The sequence below is a fragment of the Calidris pugnax genome, unplaced genomic scaffold (genome assembly GCF_001431845.1).
Source record: "Calidris pugnax isolate Ruff unplaced genomic scaffold, ASM143184v1 scaffold148, whole genome shotgun sequence".
Lineage (NCBI taxonomy): Eukaryota > Metazoa > Chordata > Aves > Charadriiformes > Scolopacidae > Calidris > Calidris pugnax.
Window position 1 is genome coordinate 423,154 of NW_015090926.1, and position 12,755 is coordinate 435,908.

The window sequence follows — 12,755 nt, forward strand, 5'->3', positions numbered from 1 at the left end:
GAACTGTCTGAGCTAAGGAGCCAGATTTATAGCTGGGATATTAATCCTTGGAAAAATAACACTCAATTAAGTGTGTGCCACTCCAGGTGGGGACAGTAATGCCTAAGCACCAGTCAGTCAGTCAGTCAGTCACAGAGAGAGAAGACAAGTCCAAGGAAGCTCTCCATTTGTATGCAGAGGAGCTTGGTACTATTTTTTACCTTATCACATACTGATATTATGAAGAGGCAGTTACAAGATATCATTCCCCTCCCATTAAACTTGGTGTGACAGAACGTGCGTTTTTCAGAGCTTTCCAGCTCACTCAAGGGCTTCTTCGCTGTGAATGTAAATGAATCCTTAATGCTTTTGTAGAACTTATCTGATCCAAAAATATTTCATGCATAAAAACTCAAGCTTAAAAGGGAACTGTTTAACCGTAGAAAGATTTGGCATCTCTGAAATAGCTCTCTGTGCTAATGATCAGAAAACGTATAGTGTTCAGATAAAATAGGCTCCATCTTAAAAGGTCTGCTCTAAGTCCATAGTCTGACTTTTGATGAGTTCAAAGCCTGCTGGGCTAGCTTTCTGAATTATAGGGAGATGAAAAGTTTCATCACAGGCTGCTGATTCTGCTTCTCTGCCTCCACAGAGCTCAGCAAATCAGCAGAGCTGCACTCGAGCTCCAGTCCTGCAGAGCTCCCCATGGCTCCATCTGCAGCGTTTAGCTGCTCAGCAAGACTCTCCTCGCTGCAACGTTGCCGCATTCCCAGATTTTGCAGGGCTGGGATTCTACAGAATTAGATCATTTCAGTGTGATTAGCTCTTTCATCAGTCTCTGAGGTGACACGTGACTTTTTGCCTAAAAATTTCTAGGTAAAGCAAGCATGGATATTCTTTTTTTGGTTGGATCGTAGCAAAAATGTAGCCTATTTTTATTTCCTGTAGAGTAAGCCCAATTCTAACTTTAAAATAAGATATGTAAAAGTAAGCAATTGGTTATCTACATAACAATGGTGGATCAATGCCACCAGTGAATGGAATTTGTTAGATGTTTTGAGATTCAGAAATGAGAAATTATATTAGCACAGCTACTACCTATAATTTTTATTTACATGTATTGAGTTTTGTTTTGTTTATTGGCAAAAGAAAGTTTATTTTGAGAAACATTTATAAAAGGAAAGTTGCTTGCTTTTAATTAAATAAAAAATCAAAGATATTTGGAAACTAAATGGTTCCCAATGGTGTTGAAATCTTCCCATTTCTAACCATTTCAAACTAACCTCAGTTTAAATGCAAGGGTCAACCTGACACGGAATGAAAGTCTAACTTGGGATGCCTGATGAGGTTATCTGTTTCTCCCTGCTATACAGACAGCTCAGTTTCTCAACAGCCAGATCTTGAAACACCATTGTTCAGAGTGCAAGATTTCAAAGTAACCACAAACACTCCCATAGTGTAGGAGATGCAGCTGTCATGTTTCTGTACAACTGGTAAAGGATGGGCAGATGACAGTACTACCCTTGTAAGGAATATATACACTGTAAGAAATACCCCTGTAATCCAGGAAGCCCCTGATTATAAGTCAGCCTCCAAAGTGACAGGTTTATGCAATGGTTGCTCAGTAGCACAAAGAAATTAACTGAATAGTATAATATCTTTTCTTGTAAATGGAAACCGTTGCACCTGTTGTGCTAGTAGGAGCCCTAAACCAACGGAAACCTGTAGGGAGGGAAGGCAGGTTTAGAAGAAGGACACCCTAAATGCATGACACCTTTGTTATTGGTATGCCATGTAGGGTCTCTTGGGAAAATTAAAATGCAAGCTAGGAGTTAATCAAATGCGTGTTTAGTGAACATTTCCCATACTATATTATTTATAAAGTTTTGGTTAATATGTTAGTGAATTGTAGGAAGGGCCCTCAAGCTGGAAAGATGCAATAAAGAAGGGATACAAGAAGGCAGGGCCTCTCCATGAAATTGAGGTATCAGTGCTCAGAGTCAGACGCAGGCACTTTTGATTCACTATGGATATGTCAGGGATTTGGTTCCCAAAGCTAACATCAGAAAAAAGGAACAAACAAGAACCACGAGGACAGTAGCAACCACTCACCTATTCTAATGAGTACCACTTATTTTCTTCATTTATCATGTGAATAAAGAGGGAGATGAAACAGTCAAGGTTTTGCAGGTTGAGCTAGATGATGTAAGTGATTTAGTCCTGATTTAGTCTAGATAATTGTTGTCCTGGTAGGAAATACAATAGTTCAGAAAAAATGGCTGCTACAGGAGGAACACAACATTGTAATCCACATCTCTTTAGTGCTAGGCAGATGGTTTAAACTTTTAAAGACTTTTAATTGGCCATTGAGTGTAATGGCAACAACCATAATAAAAATTGATACCCTTTCCAAAGATGACCTGGTAGGATTGATCAGGTATGTGCTACAGACAGAAGTGTGAAGGCATGCCAGTATCCAAATAGCAAGAAACATGCTGTGTCACCAGTATTCCCAAACTTACTTCAGGTGGCAGGTGCTCTGTGATTTCGCTTACAGTACCAATTTGTTTGTATTCATTTTGTATATAAAAGCAAAGGATATAAGTTTATGTTAGTGAAGTAAAGGTTTGAGTTCTCAATTGCAAAGGTAGAAACTCAGTTACAGGCAAAAACGTATTTACATAAAATCATACAAAGAGTGCCTGCAATCAAGATTATGTTCTAGCTGCAACCAGCTTAACAAGAGAAACGAAATCCAGTAGGCCAGCTAAGCAATATCCCACTATGTAGTGATCTATTCTCAGGACAGTCCTACCAGGCTCAAGTGCTAACACTAGATACTTCTCACTAAGGCTTACTGTTTCCTAAAGGGTTGACTTCTCTTATAACAAAGAGGACTTAAAGCTCATTGAACTGATTTTGTTCATGGAAATATAACAAAACCCAAAAATGTGAGGTTAATTTGTGAGGTATTTTTCACTGCTTTGCTAAAATGTGTTTTGGAAATTCATGACCAAGGAATTTGCCAATAGCCTTCTAGCTTATTTTTCAGTTAGCACACTATTTCATAAAATTTAGCACCTGTAAGATCACATTTTTAACACTATTACAGAATTGGTTTAGCAGCTTGCAAAGCAATACAACTTGTCTTTCTAACGTTTGTCATACAAAAATTAAAAAACTACAAATGGGCAGTCAAATAATCTAATATTTTCAAAAATTTGCATGTAAGATCTAAGTAAAATACATAGAAATAACTGATCTGTGGGATATATCTAACCAGATGTACGTGCCAAGGCTTACAAATTTAAATATACTCTAGAGTCTCAAATTCTTTTGATAAGTGAGGAGAAAAACCTCCAAATCAGGTTATACTTACCTATACTTTACTTTAATGCATTTTTGAGTGTGTGAGCTGGAGAATTAAATGGAAGCAAAAGTTAATTTTCATTTTACTTTACTTAGTAACAGAGTGGTTTACAAGTTAATATAAATACTGTCATCTGCAAATGATACTTGGTATCAACAATCAGACTGTCTGGTTGCAGCTCTCTTTTTTTTAATTCTCAGTTTTCCTAAAGCATTTTAATTTCTGTCTTGAAAATAACAGAGCAGGCATTGGGGTATTTCTTTTTCAACTGCACAAGAAGCAAATCACTATTGGAATCAATTTATTGTTTCCACAGCTCCAATCTCCAGTGGTCATGTGTAAATATCTGTTCTTTGTGGCTGTGTGACTAATTGTTTCAGTTATTTTGTCAGCTTAAGAAGGAACTGATCTATCAGGGTCAATACTTATATGTATGTTCAATTCTGCCAAGATACAGCAGATTGGAAAACACCACTACTTTATCTGTGGTTCCACTCAAGTGATGGTCATGATGACTGCTAGTCATTTAATGACAGTTCCTGCAGAAAAGATGCCAACAGACATTTTATTTAACTGATGTAGTTTGAGGGCTACCTTTTGCCCTGGAATTCACAGATCTGGTTTAAAACTTCGTTTTGTACTGGTGTAAATTTTCGCTAGGAGTTATTTTCCTACTGATAATAGGGAGCAGACACACATTGTGTCTACAAAGCGCTGTGTTGGTGAAACCTTTGTGTGTTTCCTAACTTGTCCCTGGTAAAGACCACTTGGCCAAACCTGTGACACGTTTCTGGGGGCAGGGCAGTATATGAATTCTGGGAAAAACAGTCCAGCTGCAGCCCTACGTGTTACAACTGCTGATGGGGCAGCTGTTATGCCAGCACCTATAAACTTCTGCTGCTAAAGCCTGTGCAGAAATGGTGTGGATTGAATTCAGCTTAAATGGAATTCTTTCTGGAAAGCTGATGTGCCTTAACTATACTGTTAATAAAGAGGTACAACTAAATGGCCCATGAATTCGAAGGATTAACACGAGCGTATAACAGTAAATTAAGAAGACTAAGGTACAAATTGTATTTCAGTGTGTTGCAGGGACTGAAAATATGTCTAAACTTGTGTAGGGGAACTACAAAGGAAAATATATCCAGCAACATAACAAAAGGGAAAGGAAATAATGGAGGAAGCATAGAAGGCTGAAGTGTTCACCTATCTCTTTTGCTTCTCTCTTCACAGAAAGGCAATTAGAGCTTATTTATGATTGCTGCCTGAAAAAAAATATATGGTTTTAGCTAAGGGTTAAAGAACTGGCAAAAAAATGGAAGAAAGAGCCTTGAAACAATACAGACATAAGTTATGTGTATTCCAGTCACCACTCTGTAAACCTCAGCAATTGTTTTCAAGATCTCTTCAAAGAAAAAGGAAGGGTAGGAGAAAGGCAACTGTGATACTTACCTTTAAAAAAGGCAAGTGGAAGGGACGACATGAAGAGTTACAGAGCAGTCCCACTTGATACTGATTGTTGGGAGATACGGGAACAAATTAAATGTGATGGTTTCAAAGCGTTCAGATAAAAATGCAATAAAGCAGAGCCTGCGTGGATTTATCACGAACAAATCATGTCAAATCAATTGAACTTCATTCTTGACAGAGTGACCGCTATAGCAGACAAAGTGGGAAACAGCTGTTGTATCTATTGCTTTTTATGCTGTTGCCTTTGACATTTTGTAAAGCAAACTAGTAAAACGTGTTCCAGATTAAATTGCTAGTACATTCATATAACATTGGTTGAAGGACTGCTCTCAAAAATTAGCTTTCAATGAGCTGCTGTTAGAGAGAATTTCAGGCTGGGTCCACCACATGTTACTGTCCCAAATCCTTTGCTTAACAGTATTTCCATTCATAGCTGAATACATACTAAACTTGAGCAATTTCCAGGTAACACCGTGATAGGAAAGGTTGCAGTTCATTCCGTGGGGCAGGATCAGAATTCAGACTGGAAACATTTTTTTGCATGGGAAAAGCGAATGCCATTTTTTCTTACTTAGTTCAAGCATGAGGCTGAAAAACGTCAAACCTCTCTGCCAGTAGTAGGGCAATTGTTCAGAAAGTTGTGGTTTAAATAAATTAACAACTGTTATTACCATTTGTACGAATCATTCTTTTATAAGCACAGACAAAAGATCAGTTTCTGACTTTAGGGCACATCCTTGCCTTTTAAAATATAAAATGGTGGAAACGTGGGTGGAGATGAGGTTTTACTATGCTTCAGCGGCTGAATGATAATGGCATTAAAAGGCTGTCAGTTCCACGCAGCTTATATTTTTTAGTATTTCCTATTGTTGCTGTCATCTACAGTGCTATAAGTGAAAGCAAGAGCAGAAAACTGAAGAAAAATATAAGCTTAAAAGCAGACCTGGAGGACATAATTCATGGTAAGATCATTCCCTCAGTCTTGATGTTGATCCTTTTGCTTTTATCGTACCTTTTTTTAAAAAAATACGTTTTTTTTCTATTTTATTTTGCCTCAAAACAGAACAAGCAAAATGGATCTTCCTATGTTGCACCCAGCATTCATGAACAGAAAGTATGAAAAAAATACTTGATATTTTTCAACAATTATTTGGCCACGACGTAAACTAGGACCCCTTTTGGTACAAAAGTTAACATGTCAGGCCCTTTTCTTCTCCTTATTTTTAATGTGCATTGAATTTACTTTAAAAAGCAGAACTAAAACAGCAGTAGTAAAATAGATTGGATTTTTTGACAAGGACAAGCTCAGTAGAAAGCTCAAAGGCTAGCAATACCCTTTCAAAATCACTCATAAGCAGCAGAGTCAGGACCTCATTGTTTTGATTTGCTACTGTCAAAATATCTATGGACTTTGCAAGGGTTGATTTACTTTTCCCAATGAAAGTTTTGTAGTCAGTAACATAATTCTTTTTCTAAGCTACTTCTGCTTTTGTAAAGGAACATATTGGAGTTGTAGATGGTCCAGACATATGATAGAAAAATAAAGTATGTGAGATTTAGCTCTCTGGGTTTTGTTGATAGTTTGGTTTTTCATTGGGTTTTTGTTGTTTCTTTTTTCCCCCTTTTTAGCTTCTGTTCAGCTTTCTTGGTGGAACTATTGGCATAATATCATGCTCTTAAGCTCATATTTTGCCTTCTCAGTGTATTGCTTTATTGGTGTATTTTGTTTTTCCAAGCTTCTTCACCTTTTCCTTATCTTTGGGCTTTATTATTATTATTATTATTTATTTAAAGATAATATTCAGCCTTATAACTGAGTCAGAACACAGCACTCCAAAAAACTTAAAAGGTGACTGAACCATTCTGTCTACCCTAAGCCAAGGGTCATGAGGACACAGGTCCCAAGTATTCTGAGAAGGGACATTTTGAATGCGTATTTGCTACCTCTAGTCCCAGGATTCAATGAACCCCTCCCTGTGAGCAGAGATGAAAATTTTAGCATCCTTGGGAAGGGCTGGGTAGGAGAACTGCTGTGCAATCTACCTAAATCAAACTAAGCCCGGGTCTACGTGAGGATCACTTTTTCTCAGCGTCTATCCTGGCATGTATGCCAAAGAGAAAGCACTCCTCTCCGGAGCCAGAGAGCACAACTCTTCCTCATGTGACCAACATCAAAATAAACTCTGTTTATTCATGCTTCTTAATGAGGTTGGTTCGGCTGGTTGAAAGAAGGAACTGCACAGTTTGAAGGAGGCACAAGGGGAAAGCAGAGCCGTGCGCAATCGTATCTACTGACAGAGCCTCAAAACGTGGTCCTGTGTGGGATCCACGTCCGCACTGAGCAGCATCACAGCTCTCTAGTAACATGGGAATCCAGATCAGAGCAGGCCTCTCGAGCTGAACTTCCTTTCCAGCTCTTCCTTTCTTCACTCTCTGCCCCAAAAATGCCATTCAAAATAAAAGAGCTGTTGCCAGGCAACCTCTTGCCATATCTCGGTCAATTTTTCACGCAGATGCTAGATGCTGGTGTCTGGATGGATGTATTAGGCACAAGATAATTCTTGAACTGTTCACGAAAAAAGAATAATCACACCTTTCCTAATTATATATGCACTAGATAAGGATCTGGCTTATTAATTATTGACTGCCTTTCCAATCAACTTTTTCATTAATCTTCATAGAATGTGAGTTTAAAGTGTAACGAATGAAATAAACTTTGTATTAATATGAGATCAGGTAACCTTCCTGTTGAATAATTAGAAAAGGAGAACAGCATTATAACCAAAATTCTTCACTGCAATCTTAATTCCTCCTGCTGTTTGACTGTCAACTCACTGATACTTAAATAAGCATACAAATATTTCCCTTGAAATGTATGCTTTAAACCAAATAGTTATTAAAGTACTGTGTCAATTTTGCTTTTTATCTCAATAATTTGTTGTAACAGAGCTCCCTACTTCCAGATGGGAAATAGGAACTAATCCACATAATTTCGTTTTAATCTTAATAATGAGGAGTTAGGGGAAAAAAGAATAGGGAAGTCTAATTGATCACCCAGGGAGAAGTAGACTTTACTTCATTTCCTTTTTCCTAATTAAGTAATGTAATAATGGATGAGTTAAACATGTATATAGTGGAGATGGTCCTATCATCAGTGCAATGTCAGTATAAAATGAATGTTTTCCTTCAGTTTAATTGCAAAATTGTGATGAGCCCAGGAAGCGTTTAATAAAACCCATACTAAATTGATCAGATTTGGAATTGCATGTTTGTAAGTAGTCTTTCATTTTGCATTTAGATTTTGATTTTGGAGGTGAAAACTGAAAATGACTATTATGAAAAAGGGATCATTAACCAATTCTTCAGATTAAAGGTAAAATACATGGGAAATGTGTTCCTCTGAGAATGCCACCGTGTTTAGATGCATGGATATTCCATTCTATTAACATTTCTGTTTTGGAAGCAGAAACGGGGAAAAATGATCAGAAATATCACTGCATTACTGTAAACCACCTACTTCTCCCATTGGTCAGCTATTATCCTTTTGCTACTGCTCTAGACTCCATGTGAAGAAGTGAAATGGGTATTTAACAAGACCAGAAGAAAAAAATCGCAAAGTTTTGCGAATTGTAAAGGAGAACTCTTAAACTTCTCTTTTTCCTCATATAGGCAGCAATGAGACAGCAAAAATAAATAATGACCTGTTTTGAACTGCATTAAATTGCAAGCCGATCCTCTTTGTCACTTGCTCACTCTCTTGTGGTCTCCTAGACTCTTATTCCTGGCTCTATAGAGGCACACTTCCAGCAAGGAGAGTGGAAGGTAACTTCCTCAGGCACCTATGCAGGACAGTCTAGACTTTAGCCTGGTGACCAGCCTCTGGTTTAAAATACAGTTGCATGAGTTGGGTTTTACTAATATTATAGCCTATTGGCACCAAAAGAAGAACAGATTCCTCTCCTGAGTGCTACTTCTTTAACACTTGCCCTTGACACTTTACTAGACCTTCGTAAGATGATTTAATTCACTGACACGGCAGAAATTTTGACAGGAAAAGAGGATGTGTGTTTGTTTCAGATTTTCGGTGTTGCTGTGTCACTCGGTGAGGGTGAAGGGTCTGGCAAATGCCAGAGCAAATAAAAGGGCATGGATGAGACTGTGTGGCAGGTGGAGAGAAAAGAAAGGGAGATGGGTGTCAGAGGAAATTTCCCCTGCAGGTGGCATCAGAACTTTTATAAAACCACAAGCAAAAAACTGGAGAGAGAACGGTTTTGATTTCCCTTGCGCTCTGGAGGGCCACAAAGCCAACCCCTCTGCTTTCTGCACAGCTCCTTTAGCAATTAGCTTGTTGCACAACAGGTGATATCCTCCACCTCTTCTCTGACTCTGCACAACGGTGATGCTGTCACCTGGGGATGCCAACCAGCTCCGGCTCAACGTGGGGAACCTGCTGTGGTGACACCTGCCTATGGGGCAAGACCTGGACTCCCTTAGGGAACAGGTCCCTGGATGATTAGGTGAGGCAGTGGTACCAGTGGAGTTACATCTGCAAATTTTAAATGCATACAGGGGTGGGTGGGGGATTTTTGTTGGTTTGTTGTGGTTTTTTTTTTCCCCAAGAAAAAAAGGTTTAGAGAGGACACTGAAGACACTGAGCCATCTCCCAATGATTGCAGGAACATTATGAAAGTCTTCTTATCAAATGGATTGCTATACACTTATCAAGAAGATTATTAAGCAGCACTGTTTAGTCATAAATAAATTCTAAAGTCTAAATGACACATTTCAGCTCATTTCTCATCTCAGTAATTCCTGTGGTCAATCAAATATGACGAAAAACTTCTGAGCACGGTAATATTTATGCACTGTTGTGTTTTATACACTGTATTTAATTGCTTAAGAAAAAGAATTGTAAAACAAATATATGCTGCATGCTAAAACAGCAATTAAATTTAGATAGAATCTGAGAATATTTAACACCTTTAAATCGCTATGACCAGTACTTGGAGGGACACCATGTTACAGTGTGGCCAGTAACATGATCTTAAAATATGGAACTTAATCTCCAGCAGGTATTAAGCAACTTTAAAATAGCTTAAGCAGCTGCTTGTGTTGCACCCCCATGCTGCTAGTACCAGTGGGACTGAACAGGAAATACTTGTAATGGTTCTTTTTGTTGCCTCTGTCTCTTCTCATGTCTTTTTCCATCTGGTATAGAAAGAAGGCCCAGAAATCATCTAAATTCTGTATATTTTCAGTCATTTTTATTCACCTTTAAGCTTCACCTATATTCTTGTCTGATCTTCAGTTTTCCCAGTATCCAATTAATCAGGGTAGACACCTACCCACTCCCTCCCATACTTAGCACACTTTCTAGAGGCCCGTGTATTTCCTTTTTCTGCAGAACTTGCAGCCTCCAATTGTCACAACAGAGGAACTGAAGTGGGATCTAGCCTTAGCTGGCATTAGTAATGAATTTCTATTTCTTTCTACAACTGACATTGCAGTCCACTGATCCAAAGGACACATGCTTTTTTAGCTCTTTTTGGGTAACAGTGGTGAATTACACACCTAGACAGGATGGAAAAACATACAGCAATCTGCTTTAGTTCTAAACTTCAGGACCTCTGAAAATAAGGCTGAGGATATCTTAATGTGTTTTGTTGCAGGCACTCCCAACTGCATCATCCAACCTATTTCTCCTAAGGCTATGATTACAGCCATAACAAGGGTGGGGTACACAGATGCCTAACGTAGGTGCAGCTATGTTTGATAAGGATCTGCACCACATTTGTTTTGTGAAGAGGACTATACTCGTACAACCTCAATCCCACCAAAGTGGCAGAACTTAGTGTGTCTTAGTGGCCAGCTGCCCTGCAAGCTGGTCAATGAGAATTAGTGGAAAACAGTAGACAGTGGAGCGTAAGTAAAATTTTGACCCACAGTATGGTGTTAGCAATGCAAAGATCATGGTAGTATAGTATCTTGTTTCAAGCATGGTGGGGGCAGATACCCAGATCCAACCAGAGGATCTTAAAAGCATTTGGTGTAGATATATCAATCTCTGTAATAATGCCCCACACACTCCCTTTTTTTATTTATTTCCAGGTTAACCTCTGGAGTTTAGTAGTTTTCTGTGTGGTTGATTACATATCCACTTGTGTTGTGGGACTCTTGTTTTATTTGATGTAAACTGTATTCTTGGCAGCTCCTCCACAGAAGTTCCACTTTGAAAAAGCAGATGCGCAAAACATAAAACGAACACATCTGTATGTGCTTAATAGTTTTCTTTAATCTTCTAAGAACTATCCCAGAAAGATACAGGGAGGAATTAAAAAATGTTCTATACATCTGCTTGCTTTTTATGTGTGCAAAACTGTCTAAACTTCTCGTTCAAAGGTTTTATTTTAAGCAATGGGATTTGGAGAAGAAAGGTTAGCAGCCAAACGGAAAGAACAAAGTCTCTTCAAGTGGACTGGCAGTAGAAAACACAATATATTGAAATGCTATCACAGCCAGGCATAACTTCACAGATGAGACACACACAAACATCTGCTGCTGGATTTATTGATGCGTCAGTAAAATGTAGCATGTTGCACGGGAGATAGGGGATGTTATAAAACAGAAATATGATAGTCTTACAATGAGCTTAGAAACCCCAGATGTTAGTGACACAAGCCACAGAAACTCAGCAGAAGAAGAACATCTTCAGGAGTTGCCCTGTCTTTTCAGCTGTATCCCTGCAGTGGTGGTGACAGACACGGAATGTCTGCAGGAACTCTATCGGGCTACTACAGAAATCTCCACAAAGAGAAGGAAGCATCCTTCCTCTCCCACTGAAGGGACAGCAGTATCTTGTCCTCTGCCTCTCCAGTTGGTCCTTTCTTCTCTGGTGGCATATATCTGGAGTCCATGGGCTAGGAGTCTTGGCAGTGTTGGTACCCCCACCACAATCGTATTTCCCAGGACAGAACAGTATTTGCCAGGATTGAACAGGCAGTGCTGCAGAGGAAGCATGCTCTTTTTAGCACTGATATGAACACAAGTCTCTGAGAAAGAACTAGAGCTCTCAGTGTTTAGTTAAACACTGTGTTAAAAATATTAAAAATTAAATACGTAGACAATTACAAATGAAGAAATGGAATATTTACGCAGGTCCTCCCTTGGTTAGCGAGATATGTTGTGTATTTCCCCTTTAAGGAATGAAAATGCAGTTTCCGTTTTGTGCCTGCCTTTTTCTTGTTCAAAGCGCTTTAACTTCTTCCCTCTTATCATTCCATTTAATTCACCATCTGTTCACCCAGGACTTTGTATTTTCAGCTGAGATATCAAAAGGAAGACCACATTAATCAAACATTAGTACTTTTGAAGCAAGTAGGGTCTAGAAGAAACAGACGTATAAATCATGAAACCTAATTACTTACCACATTTTTCTTTGGCGCTGCCTGTAGGAATGCATGTGCTTTACAGGTTGCTACATTATCCTGAGGTTTAAGTACCCAGGCTGCAGAGACAGGAGAATTAGATTTTCTTTGTGACATTAAGAGGACTCAGGTGTAACTCCTGCTTACAGTTAATAAGCTGAAACCAGAATTAGTGCTGTGTCAGCATATTTGCAACACATCAAAGTAAGGTTAATAAATACACACAGGGAATAGAAAAATAAGGTCAGAGAAGACATCATTAAAAGTCAAGCTGTCAAACAAAAAAAGGGCTATTTGTGGAAGTGTTGAGACAGTAAGAACAATTATTGTCAAAAAAGGGCATTGTAAGATAAAACAATAGGTCAGAATAGGTAAAGAAAGAGAAATGTCAAGCTGCAGTTAAAAGAGAGAGATGATTGCTTTACGACCAATTGTTTTCCACTCCAATTAACACAAGCATTATTTCTCTGACCTCTATTTTTCGCTTGTCACCTAGCAGTTCAGAACCTTTT